The following is a 13,198-nucleotide window of genomic DNA, read 5'->3' on the forward strand; positions in this document are numbered from 1 at the left end:
TCCCCTTAGTGGCCTCCTGTGATACATTTGAATTTGTAGGTGGTAATGAGACAACTTTTATTTTTAATCTAGAGGAGTTGACGAACACATTTCTCCAACTGGAGTCAACAAGAAAATACAAAGAAACCCTAAGAAAAGGGAACACTGGGTGTTTTATTAATTGGCAGAATTGTTTTACAATCTTCAGTCTTCACATTTTGTTGTGTAATTCCCCATTGAAGAAGAAATCAGTGATATGTGTATTTGAATTGCCCCCGATTGGACCATTGCATATAATGATTTGGATTTGACAATTTTTCAGTTTACATCAGTCATCTAGAAAGATACATATTTCATCATTGGATTTGCTTTATATGCTGTTAAGACCATTAAACTTACCAGTAAACTGAAGTCATCAAGAACAGGAACATATTACCCAGAACTGCCATCACCTAGTTAGATGACCCATAACCACTAGATGGCGCCATCACAAAATCTTATGACACGGTTGGGTTCAGTATGATAGAACTTTGCGCAATATTGAATTCAATGTAAACTACTGTACTGAATGACCAGTTGAAAAACACTTATGGTGGCCCAGGGGGACATTATCATATGGTGTGCATCACAAGTTTTACGATTTCAGATGGTCACACCCACCAAACGTACCTCAAAGGTTGTTGCACTGTGCACACCGTTTTGGGGGAAATGTGTCGTTCAGTGCAAACGTTAAAGCGAACTGAACACACCCCATGACTCACAGACAAACACCATGGGGCATACTGAAACTGCCAATCCCTACTGGCCATATAGTGAGAAATAAAGCCATGTATGTACTTATTAGAAAGTAAGGGGGATACCTAGTCAGTTGTACAACTGAATGCATTCAACTGGAGTGTCTTTACAATCATTACGTCCTGGTGCAATATGACTTATGTTTTCTTAGGTCTACCATGAGTAGGCCTGACCTTTTCTATTTTCACAAGTTAAAAAACACCACATATTCCCTATGTTCAGGTTCCATGTAAAAATAAAAGAAAATCAAAAAACCTCAGGCAGTTACTAGTACATAAATGTTGCATAAACAGCTAAAAAGTAAATGCAATGCATCCATCTAAGCAAAGCTAGCTAACTGAGGGCCTTACATACCACGGGTCTAGGGCCATTTTCAAGGATAGGACTAGGCTGTTGTGTAAAACGTAAAAACATTGCCAGAGGAGATGAATAAGGCTGAGAACGAACTTAACAGCTCTTTGTGCCAGATCAGTTGGGTCAATGGGTACGTTTGGCACAATCCAGCTCAACAAGAATATAATATTCTCATTCTTTGTGCCCTAAATTATGCTCAGTTGAGAAATATTCTGCCAGTTCTGCCAGAGCCAGTCAGTTACATGACAACTTACATATTTTTTTCTTGGGAGTTTTGGGGGTCCTGAAACAAGATTTTATAAAACGTCATTATTGAAATTGGCACATACCTACTAGCCCATCAGGGCAAAGTACAGTGTGAAGTAGAATCTACACATCAATTTTCGTGGGCCAGGGTGACAAGCAAACAACAGTACCAAACTCCAGGGCCAGTAGTGGAGAGTTGGTCTCTGCATTGACATAGGCTAGAGAACATTAACATATCTACCAATCCCAGTTATTCTTGTTCACAAGTCTTGACTGGGCCAGAATCACTATGGTTCTGAGACTTATCAGCATCCATCCATTCATCAGATCAATGGCATTTGATTGATTTAAATGATCAATTTGAACAACCAATGACGAACCTACCTAAAGTAGACAAATAATATATTAAGAACTATTTAAAAGTGCATTTCAAGAAACAACAAAAACCTAACAAAACAAATATAGCTAACATAAAAACAAAAGTCCAGTGTTCATTTAAGGGAAAATGCAGAATTATATCACAGTGTAAACATTTGTTAGAATACAATTTAGAATTGATGGATTCACATGAACGTAAATTTGCCCTCACCAAAACGTGCAGGTGATTTACCTTGTTATTGCATCTCCTGTTGTGCAACATCTCTTCCTGCATCACACACACACACACACACCAATCAATCAACAGCCCTCACCTTACATCAATACAAACACCGAGAGATTAGTACAGACTGAAAAACGTCCGTCATATGCAATCAATCACCATCATACCATTAGAAAATAAATATGAATATTAACAACAAAGTAAATGGATATAGAATTATCAAGTGAAAACCATGAACACATCCATTTTACTGGGGTCCAGAGTATGACAAACACGTTATCCAGCAGCGGCATAATCTTCCAAGTGCCATTTTAAATTAGCTTTACTAGTCAAGCATAATAAACAACACCTGATGACATTACTACCCACCTCCTGATGCACAACATGATTCAAAAACTCTGCAAGAGCACGTCTCCTGCACCAAAAACTAGTTTGGGTTCTTGTTCCTTTCCCATGAGGATCAGATAACCAGAAAAACAGAGAATTATGCATGTTATTTCATTATAAAAACCAATCAATATATTATCTTTATAGTCTAGACTGACAACAAGACGTGCAGATTATTTACATTTCAATGATTTGGTTAGATGTGCCCTAGTGTGATAACAAAAGCCGAAGCTACTATGGGAGTGTTTTTTATGTCAGCCCCCTTATCAAAACTTCTCTCTCCAATCACCAAAGCTTGTGCTATCGTCACAATTGAGCCCGTTTTGTACCAGATAATTCCATTCCTACAGATTACATCACACAAGACACACCCATGTACCTTAACCACACATACAAAACAGGAAGCTTTCCAACAAGCCCATCTAACCATTAACCAAATAAATGCATTTTTAGATGATTAGAAAATATATGAAAAGAAAACAAACTACAGAAAATGTCATACAGAAAAAGCCTGTCATACTGTATAACTCTTAACTCTTAGACTAACGATCTGTCACAGTACATGGTGAGAGGTTATGTCATTCTTATGACTGCCATGTAAAGGGGTGTGGCAACTAAATGGTAAACACACAGCATAGCAATACTTTACATCACCACAGCAGAGAGTTGCATTCAACAAACCTCACATTTATGACAGAGAGGAATGAGGGACCGAGGAAAAGGAGGAGTACCTTTGGGAATACATCATGCAATTATTAATAAAAATCAAGAAAAAAAACATTCAAATTACAAAGTATTATATCTTCTTCGCCCAACACTTCAAGTCTGTACCTCCACTCTGGCACCAAAAAAAAGGCTGTCAAGGCAAACATTTCTGTTGATGTTTTGAAGTTTAAAAATAAGTAGTAGTAGGAGGAGGAGCAGGATTAGGTAAGAAAAAGAAGCGGGTAAAAGATGTGGAGAATTCTCCAGGATTTCTGTGTTTTACTTATACTTCCATCTAGAGTTATGGTTGATGTTGTAGGTAGGGGAGTGGTCTCCTCCCCCTATTGTGGCCACCAGGGGCGTCATGTTGTTGCTCAGGAAGCCCTGTTGTAGGGCCGCAAAGTACGAGGCCTGCACAGGCTTGTGGCACTGCAGCACCCTGCTGGCATCATCGGTCTTAAACCATTCCCTTTTTCTACCTGTCAACAGAGGGATAACGAGCGGAGTTTGAAAGGGGGCTACAAAAACAGGTTAAGTCTAGATTAACTCAGGAATGAAATGCCTATGAAGGATTTACAATAGTAGTAGTAGTGGTAGTAGTAGCAGCAGTTGTAGCATCTATTATGATCAGCTGGTCAATCTGTTGCCGATTAATCAATTTGATCACACATAACAAAATAGATTTCCAGTCATCACAGCTTTCACAAACACCACAAAAAAACTAGTAACAATGTACCAATATTCACAGAGTCCTCCCAGTCTTCTAACATCTCTGTAACCATTAGGACATAGACATACAGTGCCTTGCGAAAGTATTCGGCCCCCTTGAACTTTGCGACCTTTTGCCACATTTCAGGCTTCAAACATAAAGATATAAAACTGTATTTTTTTGTGAAGAATCAACAACAAGTGGGACACAATCATGAAGTGGAACGACATTTATTGGATATTTCAAACTTTTTTAACAAATCAAAAACTGAAAAATTCGGCGTGCAAAATTATTCAGCCCCCTTAAGTTAATACTTTGTAGCGCCACCTTTTGCTGCGATTACAGCTGTAAGTCGCTTGGGGTATGTCTCTATCAGTTTTGCACATCGAGAGACTGACATTTTTTCCCATTCCTCCTTGCAAAACAGCTCGAGCTCAGTGAGGTTGGATGGAGAGCATTTGTGAACAGCAGTTTTCAGTTCTTTCCACAGATTCTCGATTGGATTCAGGTCTGGACTTTGACTTGGCCATTCTAACACCTGGATATGTTTATTTTTGAACCATTCCATTGTAGATTTTGCTTTATGTTTTGGATCATTGTCTTGTTGGAAGACAAATCTCCGTCCCAGTCTCAGGTCTTTTGCAGACTCCATCAGGTTTTCTTCCAGAATGGTCCTGTATTTGGCTCCATCCATCTTCCCATCAATTTTAACCATCTTCCCTGTCCCTGCTGAAGAAAAGCAGGCCCAAACCATGATGCTGCCACCACCATGTTTGACAGTGGAGATGGTGTGTTCAGGGTGATGAGCTGTGTTGCTTTTACGCCAAACATAACGTTTTGCATTGTTGCCAAAAAGTTCAATTTTGGTTTCATCTGACCAGAGCACCTTCTTCCACATGTTTGGTGTGTCTCCCAGGTGGCTTGTGGCAAACTTTAAACGACACTTTTTATGGATATCTTTAAGAAATGGCTTTCTTCTTGCCACTCTTCCATAAAGGCCAGATTTGTGCAATATACGACTGATTGTTGTCCTATGGACAGAGTGTCCCCCCTCAGCTGTAGATCTCTGCAGTTCATCCAGAGTGATCATGGGCCTCTTGGCTGCATCTCTGATCAGTCTTCTCCTTGTATGAGCTGAAAGTTTAGAGGGACGGCCAGGTCTTGGTAGATTTGCAGTGGTCTGATTCTCCTTTCATTTCAATATTATCGCTTGCACAGTGCTCCTTGGGATGTTTAAAGCTTGGGAAATCTTTTTGTATCCAAATCCGGCTTTAAACTTCTTCACAACAGTATCTTGGACCTGCCTGGTGTGTTCCTTGTTCTTCATGATGCTCTCTGCGCTTTTAACAGACCTCTGAGACTATCACAGTGCAGGTGCATTTATACGGAGACTTGATTACACACAGGTGGATTGTATTTATCATCATTAGTCATTTAGGTCAACATTGGATCATTCAGAGATCCTCACTGAACTTCTGGAGAGAGTTTGCTGCACTGAAAGTAAAGGGGCTGAATAATTTTGCACGCCCAATTTTTCAGTTTTTGATTTGTTAAAAAAGTTTGAAATATCCAATAAATGTCATTCCACTTCATGATTGTGTCCCACTTGTTGTTGATTCTTCACAAAAAAATACAGTTTTATATCTTTATGTTTGAAGCCTGAAATGTGGCAAAAGGTCGCAAAGTTCAAGGGGGCCGAATACTTTCGCAAGGCACTGTATGTTCTGTGCTTCCTCTCTGTGTTCTGAGAAAGAGGAAATCAAGAAAAATGGTTAGTGCTCAAGGTTAGGAGGCAAACAGTGGAAATAAACTAGCAGTCCCTCCCACCCCAAGTTTAAAGACAAGCAACACAAAGACATGGAAAATCCTTTTCAGCTCACCTTGAAAATTCCTAGTAGTCGCCCCAATGTCCCCTTGACACCAGCCTGGAAAGACAACATGTTCAGTAGAAATGAAACAGCAGATTAAACCTTGAATAACGATTCTTAGTAAAAGCAGGACACTGCAATGTTTTCACATTTTCACCCGATGAGACCTGGGGGTTCTGAGAATTGCTGCCATTTTCAGTTCCAGGGCGGGGGCAACGTCATGGAGGAGAGGGAGGGATCAGCTCCTATTAACATGGTATCATTGCAGTACTTTCTTCTTCAGGTTACAGTTTTACTCTATTTATAAACATGGACTCTCAATCAAGAGGCTCCTCAACCCATTCAGTGAATAGCTTACATAGAAGAACGTTTAGATTTTTCAGAGCTGAAATAAGGGCTGCTAAGTCAACTAGTGTAAAATTAGTACATCAACAAAACCCTGCAATAACATTTGGCCAAGACAACAATACATCAGATTGTGTTTCCCTAACAAATGAGCTCAACGTTGATCACAAGGAACTCACAAATGAGGCTGAATACAGTTAATGGAAAACTAATAAACGTAAAAGACTAGAAGATCTGAAACCCTACCTGAACCCTACCTCTTTAAAGAGTATCTTAAATAATCCCACAGCAACCCCCCTCGCCCCCCCCCTAAAAACTCAATAAAAAAATAATTCCCATCTGTGAACTAACACACACATTTGACTTCCCCCACCCCACTAGCACTGCCTTTGCTGATAGCTACTTTATTTCTGAAAAATGTATTTACCGGTACTGAGATATTTGGTTGTCCCACCTAGCTAACTTTAAGATGAATGTACTAGCTGTAATTTGCTCTGTATAAGAGTGTCTAAAAGTGTCTAAATTTACTAAAAATGTACATGTTTAAAGATGGCATTATCCCATTTGTTCAACAGAAAAGGTTAGCTTCAGTTCAAATACCGTATATACCCTCTAAGAACTTTAGGCAACAATTTAGCATGAGAGTAACCTTTCTATTAACACAATTATGCTCAGGGACATCGAGTTTTTTGGGGGGAATCAGATTATTAATGAATAAACACGTTATAAAAGTGTAATTACCTGTCTATACCAGCTAGCTACATAGCCGTCTTTGTATCAAAGATAATTGTGTAGTCTAGAGCGATTTTCTAGGTTAGCTAGCCAGCTATTGTCGTTCTTTTAACGCAACGTAACGTAACGTATCAACACTGCTAGCTAGCCAGCTAGCCCCCGAATAGCAGCACTGTAGATACTATTATACTCAACGGAACGACTTGATTAGTGCAGTGTCAACAACGCAGCCACTGCCAGCTAGCCTACAAAGTCAACAACGCAGCCACTGCCAGCTAGCCTACTTCAGCAGTACTGTATCATTTTAATCATTTTAGTCAATAAGATTCTTGCTACGTAAGCTTAACTTTCTGAACATTCGAGACGTGTAGTCCACTTGTCATTCCAATCTCCTTTGCATTAGCGTAGCCTCTTCTGTAGCCTGTCAACTATGTGTCTGTCTATCCCTGTTCTCTCCTCTCTGCACAGACCATACAAACGCTCCACACCGCGTGGCCGCGGCCACCCTAATCTGGTGGTCCCAGCGCGCACAACCCACGTGGAGTTCCAGGTCTCCGGTAGCCTCTGGAACTGCCGATCTGCAGCCAACAAGGCAGAGTTCATCTCAGCCTATGCCTCCCTCCAGTCCCTCGACTTCTTGGCACTGACGGAAACATGGATCACCACAGATAACACCGCTACTCCTACTGCTCTCTCTTCGTCCGCCCACGTGTTCTCGCACACCCCGAGAGCTTCTGGTCAGCGGGGTGGTGGCACCGGGATCCTCATCTCTCCCAAGTGGTCATTCTCTCTTTCTCCCCTTACCCATCTGTCTATCGCCTCCTTTGAATTCCATGCTGTCACAGTTACCAGCCCTTTCAAGCTTAACATCCTTATCATTTATCGCCCTCCAGGTTCCCTCGGAGAGTTCATCAATGAGCTTGATGCCTTGATAAGCTCCTTTCCTGAGGACGGCTCACCTCTCACAGTTCTGGGCGACTTTAACCTCCCCACGTCCTCTTTTGACCTCACCCTCTCACCTTCCCCCCCTACTCACAAGGCAGGCAATACGCTCGACCTCATCTTTACTAGATGCTGTTCTTCCACTAACCTCATTGCAACTCCCCTCCAAGTCTCCGACCACTACCTTGTATCCTTTTCCCTCTCGCTCTCATCCAACACTTCCCACACTGCCCCTACTCGGATGGTATCGCGCCGTCCCAACCTTCGCTCTCTCTCCCCGCTACTCTCTCCTCTTCCATCCTATCATCTCTTCCCTCTGCTCAAACCTTCTCCAACCTATCTCCTGATTCTGCCTCCTCAACTCTCCTCTCCTCCCTTTCTGCATCCTTTGACTCTCTATGTCCCCTATCCTCCAGGCCGGCTCGGTCCTCCCCTCCCGCTCCGTGGCTCGACGACTCATTGCGAGCTCACAGAACAGGGCTCGGGCAGCCGAGCGGAAATGGAGGAAAACCCGCCTCCCTGCGGACCTGGCATCCTTTCACTCCCCTCCTCTCTACATTTTCCTCTTCTGTCTCTGCTGCTAAAGCCACTTTCTACCACTCTAAATTCCAAGCATCTGCCTCTAACCCTAGGAAGCTCTTTGCCACCTTCTCCTCCCTCCTGAATCCTCCTCCCCCTCCCCCCTCCTCCCTCTCTGCAGATGACTTCGTCAACCATTTTGAAAAGAAGGTCGACGACATCCGATCCTCGTTTGCTAAGTCAAACGACACCGCTGGTTCTGCTCACACTGCCCTACCCTGTGCTCTGACCTCTTTCTCCCCTCTCTCTCCAGATGAAATCTCACGTCTTGTGACGGCCGGCCGCCCAACAACCTGCCCGCTTGACCCTATCCCCTCCTCTCTTCTCCAGACCATTTCCGGAGACCTTCTCCCCCTACCTCACCTCGCTCATCAACTCATCCCTGACCGCTGGCTACGTCCCTTCCGTCTTCAAGAGAGCGAGAGTTGCACCCTTCTGAAAAATCTACACTCGATCCCTCCGATGTCAACAACTACAGACCAGTATCCCTTCTTTCTTTTCTCTCCAAAACTCTTGAACGTGCCGTCCTTGGCCAGCTCTCCCGCTATCTCTCAGAATGACCTTCTTGATCCATATCAGTCAGGTTTCAAGACTAGTCATTCAACTGAGACTGCTCTTCTCTGTATCACGGAGGCGCTCCGCACTGCTAAAGCTAACTCTCTCTCCTCTGCTCTCATCCTTCTAGACCTATCGGCTGCCTTCGATACTGTGAACCATCAGATCCTCCTCTCCACCCTCTCCGAGTTGGGCATCTCCGGCGCGGCCCACGCTTGATTGCGTCCTACCTGACAGGTCGCTCCTACCAGGTGGCGTGGCGAGAATCTGTCTCCTCACCACGTGCTCTCACCACTGGTGTCCCCCAGGGCTCTGTTCTAGGCCCTCTCCTATTCTCGCTATACACCAAGTCACTTGGCTCTGTCATAACCTCACATGGTCTCTCCTATCATTGCTATGCAGACGACACACAATTAATCTTCTCCTTTCCCCCTTCTGATGACCAGGTGGCGAATCGCATCTCTGCATGTCTGGCAGACATATCAGTGTGGATGACGGATCACCACCTCAAGCTGAACCTCGGCAAGACGGAGCTGCTCTTCCTCCCGGGAAGGACTGCCCGTTCCATGATCTCGCCATCACGGTTGACAACTCCATTGTGTCCTCCTCCCAGAGCGCTAAGAACCTTGGCGTGATCCTGGACAACACCCTGTCGTTTTCAAATAACATCAAGGCGGTGGCCCGTTCCTGTAGGTTCATGCTCTACAACATCCGCAGAGTACGACCCTGCCTCACACAGGAAGCGGCGCAGGTCCTAATCCAGGCACTTGTCATCTCCCGTCTGGATTACTGCAACTCGCTGTTGGCTGGGCTCCCTGCCTGTGCCATTAAACCCCTACAACTCATCCAGAACGCCGCAGCCCGTCTGGTGTTCAACCTTCCCAAGTTCTCTCACGTCCCTCCGCTCTCTCCACTGGCTTCCAGTTGAAGCTCGCATCCGCTACAAGACCATGGTGCTTGCCTACGGAGCTGTGAGGGGAACGGCACCTCAGTACCTCCAGGCTCTGATCAGGCCCTACACCCAAACAAGGGCACTGCGTTCATCCACTTCTGGCCTGCTCGCCTCCCTACCACTGAGGAAGTACAGTTCCCGCGCAGCCCAGTCAAAACTGTTCGCTGCTCTGGCCCCCCAATGGTGGAACAAACTCCCTCACGACGCCAGGACAGCGGAGTCAATCACCACCTTCCGGAGACACCTGAAACCCCACCTCTTTCAGGAATACCTAGGATAGGATAAAGTAATCCTTCTCACCCCCCCCCCTTAAAAGATTTAGATGCACTATTGTAAAGTGGCTGTTCCACTGGATGTCTTAAGGTGAACGCACCAATTTGTAAGTCGCTCTGGATAAGAGCGTCTGCTAAATGACTTAAATGTAAATGTACTCCAGTGCTAGCCTCTCTACACTGGCTTCTGTTAAGGATAGGGCTGATTTCAAGGTTTTACTGCTAATTTACAAAGCAATACATGGACTTGCTCCTACCTATCTCTCCGATTTGGTCCTGCCGTACATACCTACACGTACGCTACCGTCATAGGACGCAGGCTTCCTTGTTGTCCCTTATTGCCCCAAACAACTGGAGCCAGGGCTTTCTCCTGTAGAGCTAATTTTTTTAATGGAATGGTCTACCTATCCATGTCAGAGATGCATACTCTGTCTCAATCTTTAAGTCTTTACTGAAGACTGATCTCTTCAGTAAGTCCTACGATTGAGTGTAATCTGTCCCAGGGGTGAGAAGGGGAACAGCAAGGCACTGGAGAGATGAACTGCCCTTGCTGTCTCTGCCTGGCCGGCTCCCCTCTCTCTACTGCGATTCTCTGCCTCTGACCCTAGTGCTCTTCCATGCCATCCCTAGGACGGGTGTGTCACTTGAGTGGGTTGTGTCACTGAGGTGTTCTTCCTGTCTTTTTCACCCCTCCGTCTCAGCCTCCAATATCTATGCTGCAATAGTCTATGTGCCGGGGGACTAGGGTCAGTCTGTTCTATGTGGTGAAATTCTCCTGTCTTATCTGGTGTCCTGTGTGAACTTCAGTATGCTCCTCCTAATTTTCCCATCTCTCTCTCTAGCTGAGGAGGACCTGAGATTTATGACCATCAGGATTACTCCTGGCTGGCCCCAGTCCATCTGGTCATGCTGCTGATCCCGATCTGCTGTTTTGCCTGTGGCTATGGAACCCTGACCTGTTCACCAGACGTGCGATCTTGTCCCGGACCTGCTGTTTCGACCTTCTTTCTCTCTCTCACTCTCTCTACCACACCTGCTGTCTTGACCTCTGAATGCTTGGCTATTAAAAGCCAACTGACATTTACTCCTGTCGTGCTGACCTGTTGCACCCTTTATAACCTCTGATATTATTATTTGAACCTGCTGGTCATGTATGAACATCTTGTAAAATGATCTGGCATTAATGGCCATGTACTCTGATAATCTCCACCCAGCACAGTCAGAAGAGTTACCCCTCTGAGCTTGGTTCCTTCCTATGTTTCTTCTTAGCTTCCTGCCCTTCTAGGGTGTTTTTCCTTGTCACTGTGTTTCTGTATCTGCATTACTTGCTCTTTGGGGTTTTATGCTGGGTATCTCTACAAGCACTTTGTGACAACGGCTGATGTAAAAAGGGCTTTGTAAAATACATTTAATTGATTGAGAAGGTGTATGACATAAATACATTGAGTTGACTGACTAAATATATGAAGACGTTCTTTAATTGAGTCTTCAATATGGGATAAATTACATTATTATGTATGCGATGTGTATTTTCAAAATAGTACATATTTGAAACAGTATGTTAAACTTTCATTTAGTCTCCAATATGCGATAAATATTATGGAATATGAGATGAAATGGAAACACTTTACTTGACAGACACCCAGTGTCATAACCCATGGCCATAACCATGTCATAACAGCTGACAGAACTTGTCAAAACAGTCATAACATTGTCATGACCCAGATATTTACACCTGTTGTGATATATATTGTGTTATTTTATGACACTTACAGTTGAAGTCGGAAGTTTACATACACTTAGGTTGGAGTCAATAAAACTCATTTTTCAACCACTCCACAAATTTCTTGTTAACAAACTATAGTTTTGGCAAGTCGATTAGGACATCTACTATGTGCATGACACAAGTCATTTTTCCAACAATTGTTTACAGACAGATTATCTAACTTATAATTCACTGTATCACAATTCCAGTGGGTCAGAAGTTTACATACACTAAGTTGACAGTGCCTTTAAACAGCTTGGAAAATTCCAGAAAATTGTCATGGCTTTAGAAGCTTCCGATAGGCTAATTGACATAATTTGAGTCAATTGGAGGTCTACGTGTGGATGTATTTCAAGGACAACCTTCAAACTCAAACTCTTTGCTTGAAAAGTAACTATATCCACAGTAAAACAAGTAAAATGAGTCCTATATCAATGTAACCTGAAAAGCCGCTCAGCAAGGAAGAAGCCACTGCTCCAAAACCGCCATAAAAAAAACCAGACTACGGTTTGCAACTGCACATGGGGACAAATATCGTACTTTTTGGAGAAATGTCCTCTGGTCTGATGAAACAAAAATAGAACTTGAAGGAAAACATTGGGAGGTTTGCAAGCCGAAGAACACCATCCTAACCGTGAAGAACGGGGGTGGCAGCATCATGTTGTGGGGGTGCGTTGCTGCAGGAGGGACTGATGCACTTCACAAAATAAATGTCATCATGAGGCAGGAAAATGATGTGGATATATTGAAGCAACATCTCAAGACATCAGTCAGGAAGTTAAAGCTTGGTCGCAAATGGGTCTTCCAAATTAACAATGACCCCAAGCATACTTCCAAAGTTGTGGCAAAATGGCTTAAGGACAACAAAGTCAAGGTATTGGAGTGGCCATCACAAAGCCCTGACCTCAATCCCATAGAACGGGGTGGCAGGGTAGCCTAGTGGTTAGAGCATTGGACTAGTAACCGAAAGGTTGCAAGTTCAAATCCCCGAGCTGACAAGGTCCGTCATTGAAAATAAGAATTAGTTCTTAACTGACTTGCCTAGTAAAATAAAGGTTTAAAAAAATTGTGGGCAGAACTGAAAAAGTGTGTGAGAGCAAGGAGGCCTACAAACCTGACTCGGTTACACCAGCTCTGTCAGGAGGAATAGGCCAAAATTCTCCCAATGTATTGTGGGAAGGTTGTGGTAGGCTACCTGAAATGTTTGACCCAAGTTAAACAATTTAAAGGCAATGCTACCAAATACTAATTGAGTGTATGTAAACTTCTGACCCACTGGGAATGTGATGTAAGAAATAAAAGCTGAAATAAATCACATTCTTAAAATAAAGTACAATAAAGTACATACATTTAAACTCAGTTTTTCACAATTCCTAGCATTTAATCTTAGTAAAAATTCCCTGTCTTAGGTT

At 43.5% G+C, this 13,198-nt stretch overlaps 2 long non-coding RNA genes across 2 annotated transcripts; both read right to left on the reverse strand.

The window, feature by feature from the left end:
• Positions 1–133: 133 nt before the first annotated feature.
• On the reverse strand, positions 134–3,900 carry LOC135562932 (uncharacterized). The gene is made up of 2 exons (XR_010460163.1): positions 3,804–3,900; positions 134–3,546 (listed from the first exon to the last, which is right to left on the reverse strand). It is a non-coding gene; the product is annotated as an uncharacterized LOC135562932 (long non-coding RNA).
• Positions 3,901–3,990: 90 nt separating this feature from the next.
• Positions 3,991–5,989, reverse strand: LOC135562931 (uncharacterized). The gene is made up of 2 exons (XR_010460162.1): positions 5,657–5,989; positions 3,991–5,520 (listed from the first exon to the last, which is right to left on the reverse strand). It is a non-coding gene; the product is annotated as an uncharacterized LOC135562931 (long non-coding RNA).
• Positions 5,990–13,198: the final 7,209 nt, after the last annotated feature.

This window comes from Oncorhynchus nerka, linkage group LG20, assembly GCF_034236695.1.
Source record: "Oncorhynchus nerka isolate Pitt River linkage group LG20, Oner_Uvic_2.0, whole genome shotgun sequence".
NCBI lineage: Eukaryota > Metazoa > Chordata > Actinopteri > Salmoniformes > Salmonidae > Oncorhynchus > Oncorhynchus nerka.